The sequence below is a fragment of the Hibiscus syriacus genome, unplaced genomic scaffold, assembly GCF_006381635.1.
Source record: "Hibiscus syriacus cultivar Baekdansim isolate YM2019G1 unplaced genomic scaffold, ASM638163v2 tig00110988_pilon, whole genome shotgun sequence".
In the NCBI taxonomy this organism is placed as follows: Eukaryota; Viridiplantae; Streptophyta; class Magnoliopsida; order Malvales; family Malvaceae; genus Hibiscus; species Hibiscus syriacus.
In genome coordinates, this window is record NW_024062942.1 from 2,636,290 (window position 1) to 2,645,776 (window position 9,487).

Below are 9,487 nucleotides of genomic sequence, written 5' to 3' on the forward strand. Positions count from 1 at the left end.
GTAGGTGTTGTAAACAATTAAATAAATTCAGAAGAAGAAAAACAAAAACAAAAAAAGGAGAAAAATAAATCAAAGACAGCTCGTCCTTAGCTCGGCTTAGTCTTTAGCTTGAGAGTTGAGCCTCACAGCATCTGTCCTTTGTTTTTTTTTTGTTTAAAATATACACTCTCCAACACCACTGTCCGTTCCTCTCCGCCTTTCTAATTCCAGCAAATCCAATCGTCCAGTTGATGCATTTATTCGAAAATTAAAACAAATTAGGTACATAATTCATTATTCTTCCCCGAAATCCCCGAAATTCATGTTATTTCTTCTTTGTTATACAAATACCTGTTCACGTCTCCTATCATTACTCATCAATCTTCTCAACCTTGTTTTTTTCCTCTTCAGTTCATCTTCTTTTCGGCTTTGAAAGTTGAAAGACTCTCACTTTTCGATGGATGGAATGTACGGTTTCAACTCCACCACGGGAGAGTACGTGACAAGGCGTTGATGTCACCGGAAAACCTGATCTTCCATCGGATTACGATGCTTGGCTTTGCTCTTCGGGTCGGATTCCGATGTTTGGATCCGACGAGTTATTCTCCGCCGCCTCCGCCATATCGGAAGCCGCTTCCATCACGCCTGAAATTCGACGAGAGGAGGACATCTCATGCGTCATCAAAGCCAAAATCGTTTCGCACCTTCTTACCCTCGTTTGCTTCAAGCTTATATTGATTGCCAGAAGGTGAAAAAAAGAAAAAAATAAACACAGCGAATTCAAAGCCGTTTATCTTTTCTATTTATGGTGCAAACAAAACCAGTGAAATGATGTTGCTTTTACAGAAAATTTTGAATACTGTTTATTCCCCCCCCCTTTATCTCTTTACCTTCATTAAATAAGATGTTTATATAACTGTGTAGATGATATGTGCAGGAGCACTTCAACATAAGTTTTTCCTTTAAAAAATAAAAATTAAGGAGAAAGCTTTCGCTACAGTTGCTTTTGTTAGTTGAGTTTCAATTTTCCGCCTTAAATGAGGGTTTACTTTGGTTTTCTCAAAGGTTGACGCCAAAGGTTTTATCATATACTTCGTACCCTTTCGTTCCCAAGATCCAACCCTTTCTTTTTCCCTCCACTAATTCCCATGATTTTATGGGAAATATCTGATGGAATTCATGTAATACACATCAAGTGTTTGTTGAAATTTTCTTGACAAGTTTAGCTGTTTGGTTTTGTACTCTAGGTTGGAGCACCACCGGAGATAGCGAGAATATTAGATGAAATTCTGAGAGAGAACGGTGTTAACAGGCGGGAAATCGTGCCAACCTGCTTGGGAGCGATCCTGAGCTCGACGAGTTCATGGTCTCATCTTTCTTTTTCCATCACTTTACTTTGCTTTTTCTATTTTCATTATTTACTGTATATGATTTGATGGTTGTCTTCCTTTCTGTGTATGTTTATCAGGAAACTTACTGCGATATGTTAGTGAAATTCAAATCTGATCTCTCAAGGCCATTTGATGAAGCAACTACGTTCTAAACAAGATTGAAATGCAGCTTCGAAATCTCTGCACGGTGCTTCCATTAGAGCTCCTTGTGGTAGCGTCATCTCTCTCTCTCTCTCTCTCTCTCTCTCTCTCTTTCTATCTACCTATCTTCCAAAAGTCTGAAACACGTATAAATCCTTTATTCTTGTTTAAATTTTATGGGTTCTTGGTTTCTTCGCTCTTCCAAAATCTGGCATATATGCTCCGCTTTCCGAAGAAATTTTTAAACCCAAAGCACCTAAACAAGCTAAAATAATCGATCTGTTTAAATTTTCCAACGAGATCATCTCTGAGAGTAGCAGGCGAAACTCGAGAGTGTGTAGGTTTCCGGTGCATATGATAACAAGAGGCATGGATACCCCACAAGAGAGCGACAACCATTCCTTTCCTAGTCATAAATCATAGATATCAGCATCCTTTTCTGCAAAGAACCACTAATGGAGGCCACAACAGTTTTTCAAAAGAATAAATCCAAAGTTTCGAGTATGTCAGTAATAATACTAACCACTAACAAACAACGGAAAACCCTAGAGATGAAATAGACCCGTGTCTCTTGCCCTTGGTTTACTCTCCACATTCCTTTCTAAAACCTTCCTCTTGTGTTATAATCTGAACTTTTTTTTTTTTTCTTTTCCAACAATGTTGTGGTGGCGATAATTTCATGTTTTTCTTCCATTTTGATATGTTTTGTCCAAAATGAATGATAATATGGATTATCCGGGCGCTTGCATTTTCTTGCTGATAATATTTTGATGTCATTTCTTTCTTGTTTCTTCGTTTTTCCGTGTCCTAGAGAAATGAAGCCTGAAATGTAAAACACCTTTTGTGTTTTGAGAGATCTGAAATGACGTTTCGGGGGTTCAGTGATGCCATGCGCAATAGTTGCTTGGCTTGATGGTCCGAACATAATGATGTCTTATCAACAGTTTTCTTTTTTGCAATGTCTTAGATGATGGAAATACCTACGTATAGAGTACAAAAGCCCTTTGCTTGAGTTGATTGAATGTATGGACTAAAGGGCTTCTTTTTCTTTCTTCCTGTTATATTGTTCGGATTAACCTTGTTTTTTCTGGTTCTCAAAGTAATCTGTTTGGTCTTATGTAATATACTAGGATTGGTCCAGGAGAGTCTCTCCATTTACTACTAATTATACAATTACATGTTCCTTTTGGTGATAATTTGAGTACACGAGATTCACCACTAATGAGCTAACCTTCTTGAAATTGATCATTGCAATCTAGTTAACCAAAAGTTCATATTTCCTTTAGTTATTGACCAAATAAAAAAAGCTAATCTGTCTAAGCACACGAATGATTATGAGGATCACTTAGTTGATGTATTCTTTTATGTTTGAAATCGTATACCGTACCGTGGTCCTGGTGCATGCTGTACCTTATCTGTTGTCTGTACAATCCTTTTAATTATAAGGTTACATGCAAGTCAATCAAATCCATCATGCCTGGAATTAAAAAGCTATGAGATCCTTACATATATATAACTTTTTTATTTGGATATGTTGACTATTGAGATTTCTATCTCTGGTTAGTTTGTGTTCAATATAAAATTAGCTGAGATAGGGGGGCATAGGTGTTACTTGGACTAATGATAGTGTGTGAATAAGAATGTCATGTTATTGACAAATTATACATTTACTTTTAGGATTCTAATGCCATACCCGTGTGGCTAGTCAAGCTGTCAAGAGGTGTTTTAGTAGTTGGTGAACATAGGCGAGCATTAATGTATAGGGGTTATATGATATTGTTAATCATGATTTTTTTAGGTTTCATATAGATGGTTGAGTTTTGGGAAATAAATTAATTATTTTTTGGTTAAAAAGTTATATTATACCTGAATTTATGAAGGATAAACAAGAAAAAAAATACTTATAAAATCAAGAAAGAGGTTTTTGATTTAGCAATGTTTAGTAGCTTAACAATGGTAATCCGATAACATATGCTTATCTTATTACATAGGTTTCAATGTTATGAGGGTCATTACATGTGCCTTGATTATCATATTCGTATTGCACGCGTGTGGCTGAGTAATAGCATTGAATAAAGCTTATAATTCATATTCGGTGTATTTATTGCATGCCTTGATCCACTTCTTTAAAAATAAGATGTTTTACCTTTGTTTAGTGGAATGATAATGGTTTTCATGATGTCCAGTCTGCTCTTTTGAATGAGTATCAAGTTCCAATATGCATATGGATAGTGGAAAGTGTAGAACCTGAGGAATAGTCTACTTGAGACTGGCTGGAATGCTGCTAAAGTAATATATTTTTCCGACATCTATATCTTCTCGAAAGTTATTTTGGATAGCCAAGTTCTGAAAATATGTAAAGTTAACATAGTTCATTTTTTATGCTTGAAAATTGTCAGTCAACCATGATTTGCATAAGTTTTTTCTGAGATCATGTGAGTGTAGATCATGACTTCAAAAGTATAGAGTTGAGGTTTATGACTTGCAACCATCTTTTTTTCTTCCATATCTATTATTTTACTGTATATTGAGGTTGCTTTTACTGTCATTATGGCTGGAAATTGGATATGCTTGAACGAAAATTTAGTTATTGATATTGCTTTTGCTTTAATAAATCCTTTCTTATTGAGGGGCTTAGAAATCTTAGGAATCCATCATGAAAAAAGCTGTCGATGTTTCCATTTGCACGGGGGCGGGTGGTGGCTATTGCAATCAGCATGTGTGTAGCAGCCTTAGATTTATATACATACTTTGGGAAGAGTGATGGCATGTTACTAAATTATATATTTGGTAAAGAATGGAGGTTAAAAGGTTATTAAATCACTGCATTCTTTCTCAGGTTGTGGCTAGTTGGCAACTATAATTGTTAATAGTTTCAAAGTACAATTGCCTTTTGATGATGCTATCATCACTTTAATTGCTTCATTTGCATTTTTTCTTTCCTTTGGTTTTGGTGGTTTGTGCTTGTTACTTCGCCAGAACTGATTAACTTAACTCACCCATGCGTCGGTCAAAAAAGAAAAAAAAATAAAGAGCTAAGATTCGTTACATTTATCCATTGTAGTGTTGTCTTGAATAGGGATCGATTTGAGGATTTATTCATATAAAATTCACATGCTTTGTTTGTGTCTAAATGAATAGCTGCCATGCTGCTGCTGTAGGATATGCTATCGGCTTATGTCAAATATATGTTCGTAACATTTTCCTTATTTATAGAATTATCTTCCACTTACAGCTTTTATCCAAACTAAAAGAATGATTTCCAAATGAACACACATGCATATTCCTGCAATAATCTGAAATATGTTAGATTTAGCCTTTGTGGTTCCTTTTTCTTGTGAAGTTCTTACTCTACATCTAGTGAAGTGCTTGTGGCTCAAACTTTAGAAATCATTCTGAATAGACAAATGCATAATTTTTTAAGCATTCTGTTTTAAAGCTTTTAAAACTTTTATGAAAATAATAGCAATAACTTCTAAACAGATTGATATTCTTCTCAAAGAAACTGGTAAAATGTCCATTTATATTTGTATTCATAATTTTCAAATATACGAAGAAAATAAGAGATTGAAAGGAAGACTACAATGAAAAAGCTTTCTTTCTATCAAGTGAATCAAGCTAAAATCGTTTTGCAATATAATTTAAATGTTTTTGTTAAAATTTCAGCCATTACAGCATTATATTATCAATATCTTTATAAACTAGGTTTATTATTCAGACTTGGTTCAACATGCTGTTATAGTTCATCAGTGTCACTCTATGTTGAAATATGGTCACTTGTGCAGTTAATTCACTCCATGAATGCAATGCTGTATGATAACATGTTTCCAGTTCCTATCATATTCAATATCTTTGATCATCTTGTTTATGTTCTGATTAAATCAAGTGAGTCATGCACACAAATGCCAAGCTGATTCATCTAAAAGAATGATGAAAGTAGACAGACACCAATGAAGCTTCTTTCCATGGTTATACAGATATATGTTTTTTTTATTCTAGGAATAGTAAGTTGAGATTAGCAGAGCACGTGGTTTATAGTTGCAAGAAATATTTTGTATGTGCTTCAAATGTGAATGTCCAATGCTTTTAGATCCCGAAGGTAGTTGTCTGTGCTTCGTAGGGGGAATCCTCAAAGACATAATGGTTAGTTCATCTGCATCTGATATAAGGGGTCCAATCGAAATCAGATTTACTTTGAAAAAAGAAAAACAATTTGGTTATGGGAAAAAAGCCATGGATTTGATGAGGTCGGAGTTTCACATGGACCCCGTAGATTTCGCTGAGAAACCATCAGGCTTTTTGAAAAAAAAAAAGATTCATTCGATTGTTTGAAGCTCCATCTTCCTCTATGCTGGCTCTGGTTCGGTGCCTGTCATATCCACTGACCATTGTTGTTTCCATGGGGGTCTCTCTCTGCCTCATTAACGTGCAACTGACGTGTCTACATGATATTTTCAGGCCCATTCTTTTCCCTTCTTTCGTTAGACATTTTCCTCTTAACCCGAACTCTTCCATGCTTCTTCTCACAACTTGTGGTACTGTTCTCCATCTTAGACACCTAAAAAATCCATCAAATGAGAATATACCCATCATCTCTCTCAAAAGGATATTTAAAAATGTATCCTTTCTTGAAAAATGATGAGAGAAAATAGAAAAAAATAGGCCTAAAAAATGGTGGCTGATATGGGGAGACCTCAATAATTAGGGAAGCTTAGCTTTCGGGGGGTTTCTTTAACCTTCTGAAAAAATGGGGGGTTTTTGGTTAACTGTTCCCACCTCTTTCTATCTCTGACTTTTCTTGCAAACGGATTATGTGATATGCTGCCGTACTGTCTTGTCCACTAGGACTGCTAGTGCACTGACAATGTTTTTCTTTGCCCAAATCGTCACGTCTTGCGCTTTGGGTTACCATGTTTGCTTACTGTGCATTCTGTAAATCCTGCAGTTTGCTCAGTATGCGCTTTTAAAACTCTTTAACTACACGATCATCACATAATTTTATTAAAAATCTATCACATATATTTATGTCAACTTATTATTTTTTATAAGGCGTATAACTATGAGCCTAGCTTAAGTGGCTGCTTGCTTAGCTTCCTTAACTTTCAACAACATATATTGGAGAAACTGCACTTTGTAGTATAAATAAAATAATTTTTTGAAAGATTGTGTTAGTTGGTCCATGCCTCCATGGAATCATATCTCGATTGGAATGAAATTTTTTACTTGGAATTTGTATGATAGTGGAGTTTTGGTGGGGGATGCAAAATCTTTTTATGGCTATGTAATCTTTCCATACTCAATATATATGTTTTGGCAATGGATTGGTCAATATTTATTCTTAATTTTTTATTCTTGAAACAAAAAGATTGGACTTTTATGTATGTTTGATTTCTTTTGATTGGCAGATGAAGGTGGGGTATCATCGGATGAAGATGGTAGTGGTGCCGAAGTAGAAGTGCAAGAAAGGCAGTCGAGAAGTGAAGACAGAGGACTGAAAGATAGGCTGCTTCGGAGATTCGGCAGTCACATTAGCAGCTTGAAGTTGGAGTTCTCGAAGAAGAAGAAGAAAGGTAAGCTACCGAGGGAAGCACGACAAATGTTGCTCGAATGGTGGAATGTTCACTACAAATGGCCATATCCAACGGTAATATCTTCCACATTCCCTTATATGAGTACATATGATGTTTTAATTCATAAACCATAGCCATATCGAATTGACACTATTAGTATAGTTTAGGGTTTTTATGACAACATTTTGGTTGGTGAAATTATCAGGAGGCTGATAAGATCACATTGGCTGAATCCACCGGACTTGACCAGAAGCAAATCAATAACTGGTTTATAAACCAAAGAAAACGGCACTGGAAGCCATCGGAGAGGCATGCAATTTGCGGTGATGGATAACCTGTCGGGACAGTTCTTTAACGACGACTGAGATGAACCGGCGAATGGATTCACAAGTCAAATGTATATCCCAAGATCAGTAGTAATTATAGTTTTTAAAGTAGTTAGCTTGTTTGCATATGCCTTGAATGCCATGTATATTTTGAATGCAAAAGTATCGTCGACTCAACTCAGAATTTCACTTTCTCCTTAAATGCTGACTATTTGGATTATTATGTGTTATATCTCTATTAAAAATATGTTCAAATTTGGTTATGATCGTGTTTATTATATTCTATGTACGGCAATCGTATTGTTGTAACGGTTTTTGCCCGGGTATTAAATTTCCTTGGCGGAAAAGTAAAGTAAATAAATAAATGATGTTATGAAATGTTTTGGGAGTCGCCATCGATCTTTGAGTTAGGTAGGTCGAATACTTAAAAAATTATCTTTTAAAAGAGTTTTTAAGAAAATACTATTTTAAAAGAGTAATTGGTTTGCGTTTAATCAAAAATTCGTTCTTTTTAATAATAAAAAGGTCTTTTAATAATAAAAAAGGATTCGTGGTCGGTTACGTTTGGAGAATGATTAGCATCCTTACAATGCTCAAAATTGGTCACTGTCGATTATAAATTGTCTCTAATAATAGAATTTTAAGAATTCTAATATAAATTTAATTTATGATCTTGTTATTCATATTTAATCGGATATTCTAAAGAATAAAATATTAAAATAATTTTTATAAATTATAAATAAAATATTATTTATTTAAAAATATTAGAAAATGACATCTAGTTGTTTTAAGACAGCACATTCATATTAAAAAATAAATAAATATTAAATATGATAATTTTTCCTAAAAATAATTTAAAAATAATTTAAATAAAAAAATAAAATATATAATTATAAAAGTAGGATATTTATTTATTTAAAAATATCAAAAAATGACATCTAGTTGCTTTAAGACAACCCCTTCTTAATATAAAAATAATAAAAAATATTATTTAATATATTATATATTTACAACTAAAATAAATAATAATAAAAATATTAAATTATTAATTAAATATATGAACTAAAAAAGTAATAATAAAAAAAATTACAATGAAATAATCAAAACAAATAAAATTAAAATTATAGGATCAAAATATAAAATATTGAAATTAGAGATACTAATTCTAAATGTTATAAGAAATAATGGTTAACAGTGTAATTTAACCTAATTAATTATTCGGGATTAAAATATTAAATATTAAAATTACAGTGGCTAAATCGGTTATTTTACTAAATATATAAAAGTATAGTAGGGACTAAATTATAATAAACTAAAATCCAAATACCAAATTACAATAAATTGAAACATGCTTTTTGGGATTAAATTGCAATTTTTCAAATTATAGGACAACGGGAATAATTAAACCCGGCGTGAAATTACACAGGGTTTCTCCCTTAAACGACGTCGTTCAAGAGAGGGTATAATTACACAGGGCTTCTCTCTAGGATTTCGCCGGCCGGCAGCCAATGCCACCGCCACCGGTGGCCGAAAAAACAAATACACCAAAAGATAGATTCGAATAATCTAAAACCGAATCTAACCCTCGTTTCCCTAAAAAGCCTTGGATTCTCCTAGATCTAAAGAAATACATGGCACGTAGAGGTGCGTGGAAGCTTCGGGCATCGTGTGATTTCGTCGGTAAACTCTCTCTTCTTTTGTTTAATATTGGTGGTATTTCTTGTTGTGTTGCCTTGTTGTTCTCTGTCTGTTCGTCCCTTTCATTTCACAGGTTCGTGGCTTTTAGACCACCACGAACCTTGCCTCGAATCGGATAATAGAGAACCATTCGGTGAGTCACTGAACCCACAGTGGTGACTCACAACCTAAGACCAAACATTGGCGGTTGGCATGGAACTTCTGGAGCCTTTGTTTGCAGCGGCTGGAGCAACGTGGGCGGCGGAGTCCATAGGGTATCATAACCTAGGGTTTCATCTAGCTCATCGGGGGCCGTTGGATCTCTCCAGATCACAACTGATATGGCTGGCAGCTAGGGTTGAGATAAAAACCCTAAAGGGTTTTAAGGTTATATTAGGTTGGG

General features: G+C 34.4%; 1 pseudogene; it reads left to right on the plus strand.

Moving 5' to 3' along the window:
• The first annotated feature begins 327 nt into the window (after window positions 1-327).
• LOC120148955 lies at window positions 328-7,525 on the plus strand (annotated as a pseudogene).
• Window positions 7,526-9,487: the final 1,962 nt, after the last annotated feature.